We start from the raw sequence: 13,881 nt of genomic DNA, 5'->3' as shown, positions 1-13,881 counted from the left end.
ACCTATGTTAAACCTTTGTTTATTGCTCCTTATAAACACTGTGATTTGGATGAATCTCAAAGGCATTATGCCGAGTGAAAGAAAGGTTATATGCTGTATTTCCATTTATATGACACTCTCAAACAGACAAAACTCAAGTGATGAAGAACAAATCAGTGGTTGCCAGGGCTCAAGAGAAGTGGGAAGGGGTGACCATAAAAAGGCAGATGAAGGAGGCTTTTTTGGGGTGTTCTGTGGATACACTCTTGGGAACCTACCCCCTACCTTGATTGTGGTGGTGGGTACATGAATCTATGCATGTGTTAAAATACATAGAGCAAAACATCAATAAGTCTATTTTACTGTGGAATCTTTTTAAAGATAAAATTAAAGAAGCAAACTTCGTGTTAGAAACCTTCCCATGATTATAGAACTCAGCAGCTGATGGACATCCTACATCAGTGGAGTATGATCGCTAGTGATCAGGCAGAGACAGCCCTCAAATGCTGGGAGTTCACTGGCTCCCCCAACTTCCATCTTTATTGTAGTTAGAATCAAGGCTGTGGATGGCATTTAACTATTTCCCAACCCACATCCACATTCCTGGAGGACGTTAAGGTTTGAAGCAAAGGCTGGGCAGTTTCCACTGAGGTCTTAGGTCCAGCCTGTGAGGCCAGGGTCATGGGAGGCATCTCAAAATCAAAGTGACTGTTGGTGGATGAGAAGATCTGGCTGAGGTCCTGGGGAGGGTTTGAGGGAAAGTAGGATGGGGAAGGATGGGTCATCATCCACAGTGGAAGAGCTAGCTGAAGACTCTCCCAAACAAAATAATCCACAGTCTACTGACAGCACTTATGAGTTTCTGTATTAGTTCATTTCCCATTCTGGAGATGGGTACTTTATAAAGAAAATAGGTTTATTCAGTTCACAGCTTGGGAGATTCAAAGTGCAAAGGGCAGGGCATGGGGTAGTTTCATAAACCCCAGGAGAGCATCAGGTGCACCTGATGTCTGTCCCTCCAGGATCTCTTAGTCTGTGCTGGCCCCTCAGGGAAAGATGGTTTATGTTTCTTAGCTTGATCGTTCTTCCATGAGCATTGGTCTCTTTGGGTCCTTGTAAAGTTAACTTTGGTTACTCACATTTACCTGTTTCAAAAATAATGACCACACTACATATGGAAACATCTCGGACCTGTTATTGTTATCATTATCTCTAATAGATACTTTTATTTGTTATGGTGATAAGAATAATTCATCTTGGGGCCAGTGCTGTGGCATAGTAAGCTAAGCTTCCGCCTGCAGTGCCAGCATCCTATATGGGCACCAGTTCAAGTCCCGGAAGTTCCTCTTTGGATCCAGCTCCCTGTTAATGTGCCTGGGAAAGAGTGGAGGATGCCCAAGTGCGTGGGCCTCTGCACCCGTGTGGGAAACCAAAAAGAAGCTCCCAGTTCCCCAACTCCAGCCGTTGTGGCCATTTAGGGAGTGAACCAGTAGATGGAAGACCTTTCTCTCTGTCTCTCCCTCTCTCTATAACTGCCACTCAAATAAATAAATCCTTTTTAAAAATTGTCTTAAAAAAAGAAGAAGAAGGCCCAGCATTATGAATTAGTGGGTAAAGCCACCACCTGCAGTGCTGGCATCCCATATGGGCACCATTTCAAGTCCCAACTGCTCCACTTCCGATCCAGCTCTCTGCTATGGCCTGAGAAAGCAGTGGAAGATGGCTCAAATGCTTGGGTCCTTGCACCCACATGGGAGACCTGGAGGAGGTTCCTGGCTCCTGGCTTCGGATTGGCATAGCTCGGGCCATTGCGGCCATTTGGGGAGTGAACCAGTGGATGGAAGACACCCCCCCCAACCCCCCACCCCCACCGCGCGTGCCTCTCCTTCTCTCTCTGTGTAACTCTGACTTTCAAATAAATCTTTAAAAAAAGAATAAGTGCAGTGGAGGATGGCCCAAGTGCTTGGCCCTGCACCCGCATGGGAGACCAGGAGAAGCACCTGGCTCCTGCCTTCAGATCAGCGCGGTGCGCCGGCTGCAGCACGTTGGCCGCAGTGGCCATTGGAGGGTGAACCAACGGCAAAAAGGAAGACCTTTCTCTCTGTCTCTCTTTCTCTCACTGTCCACTCTGCCTGTCAAAAAAAAAAAAAAGAATAATTTGTCTCTAAGTAAATAAGTAAGCAAAGATATGCCCTCCTGGTGGAATTGAGCATAGCTGATGAAGAAAGAAAAATAAATACTCATATGAAAAGTCCTCAAGAAATACTGCTCAGTTGAGAAAAATAGTAAAGTGAGATGGGCTTTGTGGTGCAGCAGGTTAAGTAGCTCCTGATGCCCACTTCCCATATCAGAATGCCGGTTTAATTCCCGGCCTCTCTGATCCATCTCCCTGCTAATGCCCTTGGGAGGAAGCAGGTGATGGCTCAAGTACTTGGGTCCCTGCCTTTCACGTAGGAGACACAGGTGGGGTCCATGGCTCCTGGCTTCAGCCTTGTCCAGCCCCAGCTGTTGTGAACATTTAGGGAATGAACCAGTGAGTGGAAGTCTCTGTCCCTCCCCCTTTCTTTCTGTTACTCTGCCTTTTAAATAAATAAATGAATGAATAAACAAATCTTTTTAAAAAAAGAAAAATAGCAAAGTGAAATATATATATATAAATTATATCAAAAGGGGGAAAGAAATGATCTATATTTAAATTTTCTTTATCATTCATAAATAAATTCTGAAAGGTTATATAAGAAACTAATAATGGCAGTTTCTTTGGAGGGGAGGTAAGTGAGTGGGGAACAGAGGTAGGAGAGAGACTTTTCACTATGTACCTTGTATGCTTTTTGCTCTATGTGAATATATTCTCTGAAAAATTAAATTGGAAATTGTGCATCATGGAAAAATTAGGAAATTGACAAAAGAACTAAAAAGTTACCCAAAATTGTATCACTGTTCTAACTTTGCTTTGCCCTTCCAGATAAATCATATACTTTTATATACTATTTTATACTGTTGTAGATCAGTATATACAATATGTATCATAACTTTATATACCATTTTATAACTTGCAATTTCATTTAACAGTCTGATATGGGTATCTTTCCATGCCAGTAAGGATGCATCTGTAGAATCATTTGAGATGCCTGTAGAGCATCTCATTGTGTAGATGTAATTTAACTGTATTTGGTTTTAGTTGTATGACCTATTTAACTAAATAGCCTAATGGTGGACATTTATATTGTCCCTACATTTATTGTTAAAAAACTAAAGGACAGCAACCAGTATTTAGCCCTAATTTTTTCCTCTTAGGATAAATATCTTTCAGGAAATTTTTGTTTAAAAATAAACATGCTAAAAAAAGTAGTATCAGAAAGTTTATGTGCAAATGGAATTTAAAGTTAACTTTATTTTGCTGCAAGCAATTAAAAACCATGCCTATTTTCATACTATGCATTTTCATGAGCTTTTGGAATCTCCTGTGCATGGATTTCAACAATTTTGCCCCAAAATAGACTTATCTTTTAACCCCATTCACATGAAGTGTTCAAAGTTTCCCTGTTTTGCCAGCTTCTCCCTGTTTCTCTGACAGTGTGACTGAGGCAGGAATACTTCACCAGCGGAGTCTGAAAGGGAATTTTCTCACAATCTTTTCAATCTCAACTATGAATAACTCACTTGATCTTTGCCAACCTAATGCATTAACACTAGCTCCTTTAAGCTTGAACTATTTTATTGATATTTAAAAATATTTATTGCTTGTTTGTTTTCCGAAAGTTTTAGTTCACTATTTCCCTGTTGGATTTTTTTTTTTCATTTTTCTCCTTTTAAAATTTTGTGTTTATTTTATTTGGGAGAGAGAAAGAAAGAGAACTCCGTGCCACTGGTTCACCGCTCCACCCCCCCCACCCCCCACCCCCCCCACCCAAAATATCTGCAGCAGCTGAGCCTGGGCCAGATTGAAACCAGGAGCCAAGAACTCAGTCTGGGTCTCCCATTTGCATCCCGGGATCCAACTAGCTAAGCCATCACCTACTGCTTCCCAGGGTAAACATTAGCACCTGTAAGTTGGAGTGGGGGTGGGGGAGGGGTGTCTCCCACCCAGACACTCCATTATGGAGTCCCAGCGGCGACATTAAACTGAAAGCCATATGTCCGCCACTTCTTTCCATTGTTTTTAAAAGATTTATTTATTTGAAAGGAAAAGTTACAGAGAGGGAGAGAGAGAGAGAGAGGTCTTCTATCTGCTGGTTCACTCCCCAGATGGCCACAATGGCCAATGCTGGGCCAGGCCAGATCTAGGAGCCAGGAGCTTCTTCCAGATCTCCCATGTGGGTGCAGGGGCCCAAGCACTTTGGGCCATCTTCTGCTGCTTTTCCCAGGCACGTTAGCGGGGACCTGGATAAGAAATGGAGCTGCCAGAACTCCAACCGGCCCTTGTATGGGATGCCAGCATTGTGTAGGCGGTGGCTTTATGCCCCGTGCTACACCAGTGGCTGGCTTTTACACATTAAGTTGGTATCTTTATATCTGACCAAAGATTTAACAATCAGAAGCATTGATCTGTGATTTCTTTTTTTAAAAATTTATTTATTTATTTGAAAGTCAGAGTTACGTAGAGAGAGAAGGAGAGGCAGAGAAAGAGAGGTCTTCATCCACTGGTTCACTCCTCAATTGGCCGCAATAGTCAGAGCTGCGCTGATTCGAAGCCAGGATCCAGGAGCTTCCTTTGGGTCTCCCATGTGGGTGTAGAGGCCCGAGGACTTGGGCCATCTTCTGCTGCTTTCCCAGGCCATAGCAGAGAGCTGGATTGGAAGTGGAGCAGCCAGGACTTGAACCAGCACCCATATGGGATGCCAGCACTGCAGGCACTGGCTTTACCTGCTACGCCCCTTGAGCTGTGATTTCAAACCCACCTCTGCCCCCAATATTCCACTTTGTTTTTGTGATATTAACATCTATCAAAACAATATGTCTACATAGTAAACAGTGAAATAACATCCTAAGGCTTATCACAAAAGAACAGCCCTCTGTCTGAGTTCCCTGCATTCTGATTCCTGCTTAATGGAAGCAACCAATTTTCAATTCTTGGGCTCTCTCTGCTTCTGTATGCTTCCATATTCCCAAATAACATGTTTAGATTGCTATGTCTTGCATATTGCAAAAAGGATAACCTTGGGAGTTAAAAATTGCACCTGCCAATCACTCAGGGAAAAGAAGAATTTCAAAGCCACAGTTGTATACCGTGTAAAAAAGCACAATAATGTGTACTTGTTGAACTACTTGTTGAAACTAGGCAGATGTAGCCAAAGCTAGACTAGATAGCAACTTGCTTCTTTCTTAAATGAAGAAAATGAATTGACTAAGGATTCAGCCCCAAGTGTTACAGGAATGATTAAAGCAAGCATAAAAAAATCAAGGACATCACTTGGAAAAATAAGAAGAGAAATTAGTGAATGGAGGAAAGCAGTGATATTGATTTTTAAAAAGTAAATTTTCTCAGAAAAATCAATTAAAATAGGCAAACATCTATGGTATCTAGTCAGAGGAAAAAAAAACAACAAAAATAGACAAAATTAAGAATGAGAATACAATCACAAGATATTTTTCAAATGTGTAAAGGGCTCAAGTATCTTTACAGTATAGAACAAGTGAGATAAAATCTAACTTTTAATCATCATAGAATACTGTCTGTGTGTTGGAGGTATCTTCTTAGCCTGTTTTAAAATAATTTGTAGTCTCATAGAGACATGGCATTCTGAGATCTTGTGGCTATCACTTCTCCCAGACACTGCTGATAAACTACAGAAGTGGTGTGCAGGCATTGTGGCTCAGTGGGTTACGCTGCCACGTGGGACGCCTGCACTCCACATCGGAGTGCCTAGTTTCAGTACTGGCTACCCCGCTTCTGATCCAGCTCCTGCTATCGCACCTGGGAAGCCGCAGCAGATGGCCCAAGTACTTGACTCTGTGCCACCTACATGGGAGTTCCTGTTTCTGGCTTCAGCCTGGCCCAGCTGTTACTGCCATTTGGGCAATGATCCGGTGAGTTTAAGATATTCTCTCTCTCTCTCTCCTGGCTGGGAGCAAAGGAAAGGGAAGCCCCTAGTGATCACAGAGGAGCATTGAGGGCTGAAGGCCAAGGCCATTACTGAAGGCTTCGCCTCTGTCAGTTACTAAGTCGTGCAACATGTATTCCATTTTTATTCACTGTAGAAATTTATTTTTAAGGCATACGAATTTCATGTATTTCCTATATACAGATTTAGGGACACAGTGACATTTCCCACTCTACCCTCCCTCTTGCCCACATTCCCACCCTTCCTCCTCCCCCCTCTCCCATTCCCCCTCTTAATTTTTTTTTAAGGGAAAGAGTTTATTGGGGGAAACCTTACAGACTGGAGGGAAGGGGCGAAGAAGGAGAAAGAGGGAGAAGGAGAGCGTAAGAGAGAGATACAGAGACAGAGATCAGGAGACAGAGAGAAAGAGAGCCATGGGTTCAGGAACAGGTCATTTTAAAACTTTGCCTGGGGCCAGCGCCACAGCTCAATAGGCTAATCCTCCACCTGCAGCGCCAGCACACCGGGTTCTAGTCCCGGTCGGGGCGCCAGATTCTGTCCCGGTTGCCCCTCTTCCAGGCCAGCTCTCTGCTGTGGCCCAGGAAGGCAGTGGAGGATGGCCCAAGTGCTTGGGCCCTGCACCCCATGGGAGACCAGAAGAAGCACCTGGCTCCTGGCTCCTGCCATCGGATCAGCGTGGTGCGCCGGCCTCAGCGCGCCAGCCGCGGCGGCCGGGTGAATCAACGGCAAAGGAAGACCTTTCTCTCTGTCTCTCTCTCTTACTGTCCACTCTTCCTGTCAAAAAAAAAAAAAAAAAAAAACTTTGCCTGGGGTGGGCAGGGAAGTAGGAGCAGTGAATCCCATTAGGGTGGGGGTGGAGCTTGACACTGGTGGTTGGGCCATGTGGCCACCTGGCTTCCAGCAATGGCGGCAGGGGCTAGAGCCTAGGATGGTGTCAGGACTGCGCCATTTTACTAACATTCTCCCCTTTTGTTTTTTATAAAGCAGGAGTTGTATAGGATTACATTAGCCCCCAAAGTCCAGGAGGGGTAGAGGGACGATGATCTGTCTTTAGAGCTACTTCCTGCTGACATGGGGTGACAAGATACTCTTCGCTGGCATGGGGCGATGTCTCAAGCTGCTGTCTCCTGGGTGGGGAGCCAAGTATATCCCTGTAGCAGCATTTGGTTGACTGCCTGTTTGCTAAAGTTCTTGGTTCATTCCATTATCACCTCCTGTAAATACTTAAACAAACACTGTAGTATAAAGGACAGTGTGAGAACAGCCATCAGTGGTCCTAGTATTGGTGTTAACCAAGTAATGAGAGGATTTCACAGAGGAGAAGAAATGGTGCGGGGTTGGGGGGTCTTTGGACCCTTATGAAGACTGTTTGATGGACGTGGTTTAAAGCTGATCCCAACCAAGACCAGGAGAAAAGCCACTCATCTTTTGCAGGTAGAGGGGTCTGTCTGTAGAGAAATTCTGAACAATCATACTACATTAAGTCAGGGAGAGGACCATCAATACATACAAGTTGGGAATAGAGCCACTGATGTAAGAGTAGAAGCTATGATTACAAAGGAATGAGGCTCCAAGTGGGTTAGACAGGGTCTAGAACAAAGGACAGAGTCATGATTAGAGGACCTAAGAAAGGTGCTGTCTAAGCCACGAATAAGTTTTCCAATTGAGAGGCAAATAGAAACTGACAGAAGGGGCCTGATAATAATCTGGTGGGCTTTAAGGCCTTGTCAGTTATGAGGCCCAGACCTGTCTATCTCTTCACATGGGGTACATCCTAAGGGAAGTGTGAACGTCCTTGGGGAAGGCACCCTGTTGACTTCCATTACCCAGCTGGCCTGGGAGGAGAGCTGGCCAGGTAAAGGAAGGTGTAAATTCTAACAGGAAATTTACAGTTCTGCCTGCAGTGTTACTGACCCTACTTAGCCATCCTGCTCTTAATTTTTACAATGATGATTTACTTTCAGTTTACTTTATACTCATCAGATTAACCCTACACTAAGTAAAGAGATCAACAAGTTGGAAGAAGAAAAAAAAAAGCCCTTTCCTCAACAGTAGTGACAAGGGTTGTAAACAGTCATTGAATCTCAAAATGTCAATTGCACTCCTCTTCAATACATTTTAGGTACTCTATTAGTTACAACAGATCAGGGGAAAACATATTTGTCTTTTGGGGGTTGGCTTATTTCACTAAGCATAATGGTTTCCAGTTGCATCCATTTTGTTGCAAAAAACAGGATTTTTTTTTACAGCTGAGTAGTATTCCATAATGTTTGTGTGTGTGTGTGTGTGTGTGTGTATAATTTCTTTGTCCAGTCATCAGTGATGGTCACTTGGGTTGATTCCATGTCTTAGCTATTGTGACTTGAGCTGCAGTGAACATGGGTGTTCAGATAACTCCTTCACATGCTGATTTCATTTTGTTTGGGTAAATTCCCAGGAGTGCGATTGCTGGGTCCTATGGTAGGTCCACTGTCAGCGTTCTGAGGTATCGCCACTCTATCTTCCACAATGGGTGTACTAGCTCACATTCCTGCCAACAGTGGATTAGGGCACCTTTCCCCCCACATCCTAACCAGCATTTATTGTTTCAATTTTTTTTTTTTTTGACAGGCAGAGTGGATAGTGAGAGAGAGAGAGAGACAGAGAGAAAGGTCTTCCTTTGCTGTTGATTCACCCTCCAATGGCTGCCACGGCTGGCACGCTGAGGCTGGCACACCACGCTGATCCAAAGACAGGAGCCAGGTGCTTATCCTGGTCTCCCATGGGGTGCAGGGCCCAAGCACTTGGGCCATCCTCCACTGCCTTCCCGGGCCACAGCAGAGAGCTGGCCTGGAAGAGGGGCAACCAGGAAAGAATCTGGCGCCCCGACCGGGACTAGAACCCGGTGTGCTGGCGCTGCAGGTGGAGGAATAGCCTATTGAGACGCAGCGCCGGCCTATTGTTTCAATTTTAAATATTGCATTTGATGGTGCACTTGAGCTTCGTAACCACATCAACAACCTAAGTCTTCGTTGGTTCTAGTCTTCATCTTTTTCCCAGTAATTTATACCTTTCTTTAGTTGTTTGTGTTTATTTCTCACAGTCAGTTGATAGACTTTTATACATAACTTGTTCAAAAATTTCTTTATTTGAAAGGCAGAGAAATAGAGACAGAGAAACAGAGATCTCTTATCTGCTGGTTCACTCCCCAGTTGCCTGTAACAGCTAAGGCTGAGCCCGGCCAAAGCCAGGAACCTGGAACTCAATCCAAGTCTCCTGTGTGGATGGCAGGGACCTAAGTACTCGAGCCATAACTGCTGTCTCCTGGGGGTGCATTAACAGAAAGTGGGAATCAGAGGTGGGACAGGCCGGCGCCGCGGCTCAATAGGCTAATCCTCCGCCTTGCGGCGCCGGCACACCGGGTTCTAGTCCCAGTCGGGGTGCTGGATTCTTTCCCGGTTGCCCCTCTTCCAGGCCAGCTCTCTGCTGTGGCCAGGGAGTGCAGTGGAGGATGGCCCAGGTCCTTGGGCCCTGCACCCCATGGGAGACCAGGATAAGTACCTGGCTCCTGCCATCAGATCAGCACAGTGTGCCGGCCGCAGTGCGCCAGCCGTGGCGGCCATTGGAGGGTGAACCAATGGCAAAAGGAAGACCTTTCTCTCTGTCTCTCTCTCTCACTGTCCACTCTGCCTGTCAAAAAAAAAAAAAAAAAAAGAGGTGGGACAGGATACTCCAAAATGGAATGTAGGCATCCCAGTATCTTGGCCACTGTGGCAAATACCTGCTCCATAACGTCTTTGTTTTTCCATTAATGTTTTAACCTGAGCCCTTGGCAAGTTTAAGAATCCTCCTACTTTACTTAGACATGAGGAGTAACTTAGCTGAATTGTAATTTTTAGGACAAAATATTTTTAAAGCATCTCTGAAAACATGAATCTCTTGTTTCAAGGCATCTGTGTGTGTGACAGAGAAGGGTGATGTCAGATGAATTCATATTTTTTGTATGCAAGCAAAGTGTTTGTTTTCTTATCACTACTTAGATGGTTCTATGATTTTCTCTATTATTTAAATTAAAATCAGTGACTCTGAAGCCAGTCTGCTCTGGGTTCAACTCTGGACTCCTCTACCTATTAGCTGTGTCCCCTTTTTCAATGTAATTAACTGCCTTGCACCTCATTTTCCCATGTGTGAAGCAAGGGTCACAATTATCTTGGCCTCTTAGGGATACTGTGGGGATTTAATGAATTAGCAAGTACTCAGTGCTTAGACGACCAAGCCCAGAGCAAGGACTATATAGAAACTTTCTACTTTGGCATTACTATGGCTACTACTGGTAGGCATTTAGGTCTTACTTTGCTTTTATTTCCCTTTGTTGCTATAACTAGTCAAGGATTTCAGCACCCATGAGAGCATTTTCCAAAGGACTTCTATATTTTGGACAGTAATCCTGTCATCTCTTCCCTATCTCCTTTTGAAGCACTTGGTAGATGAGCGTCTCTCTTTGCTTGGCAGATCTATTCATCCCAGGGAGTCACTGATGATCAGTATTTGATAGGATCTTGGCTCTTTGTGGCTTCTGGTTTTGAGGGTAGCTCCCAGGAAACCCTAAGATTGAGATTTGCACCACTCATCTCCACCACTGATTGTCCCATAGCTGCCCCTTCTCCCATCTTCTCTTCTTTGAATTCAGGAGTGCTTGTGGGTCCTGCTGAAGTCTCCACATATGCACCTGCTGTTGCACCATGGGCTTTGACTCACAGACCGATAGGGTCTTCCTTTAGCATGGTCTCATCTTTATTGTATCTTGTTTTTTAAAAAAAAATTTTTGAAAATCCTGACATGAGTTAAATGCATGCCCAGTTCCAGTTTTCTCCCTTGTTTGTCACTGCCAGAAGAGACTAGGAAAGTTGAGTGGAGGAAGCTGAAGATTCAGGGAGCACCTTTAAGCTTATACCATCTTTGAATAATCCCCTTTGACCTCCTGAAAATGCTGAATTTCTTTGCTTTGTTTCTCCTGGGTCTTTTTTTTTTCCTTCTCTCTGACACATTGTTGAGCATTCAGCCTCCTCTTTCCTCCTCCTCAGTGTGTGTCTGTTGAGAACAGCAGGACTTGGTCTTTTCTGTCCAGAGTTCCAGAGATCACAGACTCTCCACAACATGGCACATACATGAGTCTTCTCTGGACTGCATGAGGTATTGGCAGCATTGATTTCCCTAAAAAAAAAATAGCTGGAGACAAGAACATGTGTGCAGGTAGTTTGTTTAGGAAGTGATTCCTGAAGTCAAGAATGAGGGACTGAGGAGAGGAATACAGGCAAGGAAGAAAGAATCAGATAGGGATAGCTGGTTATCATTGTGGTGGCTGGAACTCAGTCCTGCTGGAGAGTCCAAGGAATTGTGTAAGAAGTGCCCCAGAATTGCCCCTCCAAAGGACCTGTTGGTGTGGAATTTCTTCAAGGGTCATCTCTTTCTCTGTGCTTCTGGTCTGCGCCTACACTCTCGGTAAATCGCAGGGGCAGAGCTGCAATTTAAAAATTCAAAGAAATTCAACAGGTTCTTAGGGATGCAGTCAGCTTTACAGGAGCTGTCCAGCTTAGCCACAGTTGAATTCCAGGGTGAGTTAAGTTGGGTGTGAAAGGGGCACAGAATGTATCTGCTACATGTTATAGCAGAGCCCCGTCATTCTCAAGCTCGAAAGGAAGTATATTTTACTGGACTGTGGTATTTTTTACTTTTTGTTTGTTGAACTCTTAGAAAAATCATTAAGCCTTTGAGAATAATGTGAATTGAAATGTGTAATCTCAAAAATAATATGTAAAATATTAAGTTTAAAAAGAAGAAGTCTCACTCTCTCTATAGATGCTGACTTTTCCAGAGTCATTTATCTGGAATCAGATACAGAGAACATTCGAGGACCAGGGACAGAAAATCCCACCAGGGACCTGATTTGTGGCTCAGTATTGCTAATTCAAAATGGCCTTCATGTCTCCCAGTTTTCCAGCTGAACTTGGTCTGGACCAACAGGCTGCAGGAATAGGTCTCAGTCCCATCTGGGTCTCTTGGCTAAAAGGTGCTCATCAGGACTTAGTTTTCCTTGAATCCTGCAAACCAGGCTGCTACCTCAATGAAGAATTACTTGGAGGCACACTGCCGCATCATTCAGCCATTTCTGGGGGTCTGCTATCCCACTGTGTCCAGTAAGTGCTGCCTTGGATGGTAGAAGATAGCTGAACCTTGCTAGCCTGTTGATCTCAGCCTGGTTCTTCCAAGGAAGCGAAGTGATGCTCAAGGGTTCTGTACCATGAGGAGAGGAGAGCACTGTCCATCAGCAGTGTCTAAGCAGCTCTAGTCTCGAATAGACAAATCCCTGTTCTAGTTCTAGCAAGTTCATCAGCTCACCTTCAACCTTGGGTCAATGACATGTGTACTTCTGTAGAATTGGAGGGGTCAACTGGATTTGTGTATCCTAAGTGGAGAACCTGCCATTAACTGGGTGGTTGGTTTTTAGTGATATGGGATGATACACACTCATGTTACATCCCTCAGGTGCACGGTGAAAATGTTATTTCCTTTTCAATTTCTGTTCCCTCATTCTGAGTCAAGGATAAAGGCTTAGCTTGGTGCTATTCGATCTTTAACACCTCTCTAACACATTCATTGGAATTTGATCTTTCAGACTTTTCTGTGCATTTATTTTTACATTGACCTGTGGCAAGAGATACTGATTTTGCATTTATGATTGCAACAATGTTCCAAGGAGAAACTAAAAAGCTAGATATATGTAAGCAAAACAATATGACTGGAGTATAAAGAAAAGTATAAAATAAATAACAGGCAAGAATTGTTGAAGTTTTGTGTGAAGAGCTAAATTTGCAGGAAATGGATGCTATGATCATTTGTCAAGCCCAAGAGTCTTGGACAAAAGTCTGCCTGTGCATTTGGGGCTCAGGATGGAATATTCTGTGGGATTTTGGGGGACCCCTTTTGGATCCCTCTGGAACATGGCTGGAGCTGACCACTGGACACCACCATTCAGGTGCAGTACGTCTGCCCCATGGCATCATCCAAGGAGCACTTTTGACAGTTGGGAGAAGCCGCTCCCCAGCAGCTGCAGAATGAGCCCTTCAAAATCATAGACAGGCCAGCACCGCAGCTCACTAGGCTAATCCTCCACCTGTGGCGCCAGCACCTCAGGTTCTAGTCCCGGTTGGGGCGCCGGATTCCGTCCCGGTTGCTCCTCTTCCAGTCCAGCTCTCTGCTGTGGCCAGGGAGTGCAGTGGAGGATGGCCCAAGTGCTTGGGCCCTGCACCCCATGGGAGACCAGGAGAAGCACCTGGCACCTGGCTTCGGATCAGCTCGGTGCGCTGGCCACAGCGGCCATTGAGGGGTGAACCAACAGTAAAGGAAGACCTTTCTCTCTGTCTCTCTCTCTCTCACTGTCCACTCTGCCTGACCAAAAAAAAAAAAAATCGTAGACGACAGATTGTCCCCTTGGCTGCTTTGATGTCCTTGTTTAGTGCAACCCAGGTGTGTTGGAGCTGACTGGTTTGGGCCAGAGTCCTGGCTGGGGAGAAAATCATTATGAAAAGCTATCGATCAGGTGTCTACAGCTGCTGGAACTCAGCCGCCGACGCTCCTGGAGCCGCATTTGTGAAAGGGCAGGGAACCATGGAGAAGGGCAAGGGTGTGATGGAGTGAGGAGGCAATTTGTCGAGAGGCCTGCAGTGTGAGAAGGCAGGCGGCCGCTGGAAGGCAGCTCTTCCTCGTGCAGGGCGCTGGCCAGGGCTGTGCAGCTGTCTTCCAGGTGGTCATTCCTTCTTGCAACCTGGGAAAGTCTAGGCAATGCTGTTTCTCCTTG

General features: G+C 45.0%; 1 protein-coding gene across 1 annotated transcript in view; it reads left to right on the top strand.

Annotated features, from left to right (window-relative positions):
- HS3ST2 (heparan sulfate-glucosamine 3-sulfotransferase 2) overlaps positions 1-13,881 on the top strand; it is a 105,142-nt gene that overhangs the window by 17,312 nt on the left and 73,949 nt on the right. The window lies entirely within an intron of this gene.

The sequence above is a fragment of the Oryctolagus cuniculus genome, chromosome 19 (assembly GCF_051225735.1).
Source record: "Oryctolagus cuniculus isolate XC-2025 breed Fujian yellow rabbit chromosome 19, ASM5122573v1, whole genome shotgun sequence".
NCBI lineage: Eukaryota > Metazoa > Chordata > Mammalia > Lagomorpha > Leporidae > Oryctolagus > Oryctolagus cuniculus.
The sequence above is the reverse complement of the archived record's forward strand: the minus strand, read 5'-3'. Positions and strand labels throughout refer to the sequence as shown.